Raw genomic sequence first — 339 nt, 5'->3', positions numbered from 1 at the left:
ACTTAAAAGAACGGCGATCCTCTTGTGTAGCACATTAAAGTTTATTCTGTAGGAACAACAATAAACACACATCAGTCCTCAGCATCTGTGTCTGACGATCTCCCTACTACTGTCTGACGTCTTGCTCACTCCGCTACTGAGCGGCTGAGGTAACTCACAATACTTTACACTTTAAACAGGTCAACAACATTCTAAGTATAAACATGTAATCATGTACTGAACACCTTTTTTAAACCCAAATATTCCTATCTAATGAACTCTCGCTGAACCACAGTATTTATTATTGTCACCGTTTTAAGCGCCACAATGCACGCGAGCCGAATAGCCGCAAGCTAGAGC

The sequence above is a fragment of the Seriola lalandi genome, unplaced genomic scaffold, assembly GCF_002814215.2.
Source record: "Seriola lalandi dorsalis isolate HSWRI2012SDOR001 ecotype SW California unplaced genomic scaffold, Sedor1 jcf7180002054511, whole genome shotgun sequence".
In the NCBI taxonomy this organism is placed as follows: domain Eukaryota; kingdom Metazoa; phylum Chordata; class Actinopteri; order Carangiformes; family Carangidae; genus Seriola; species Seriola lalandi.
Note: the sequence above shows the minus strand (reverse complement) of the source record.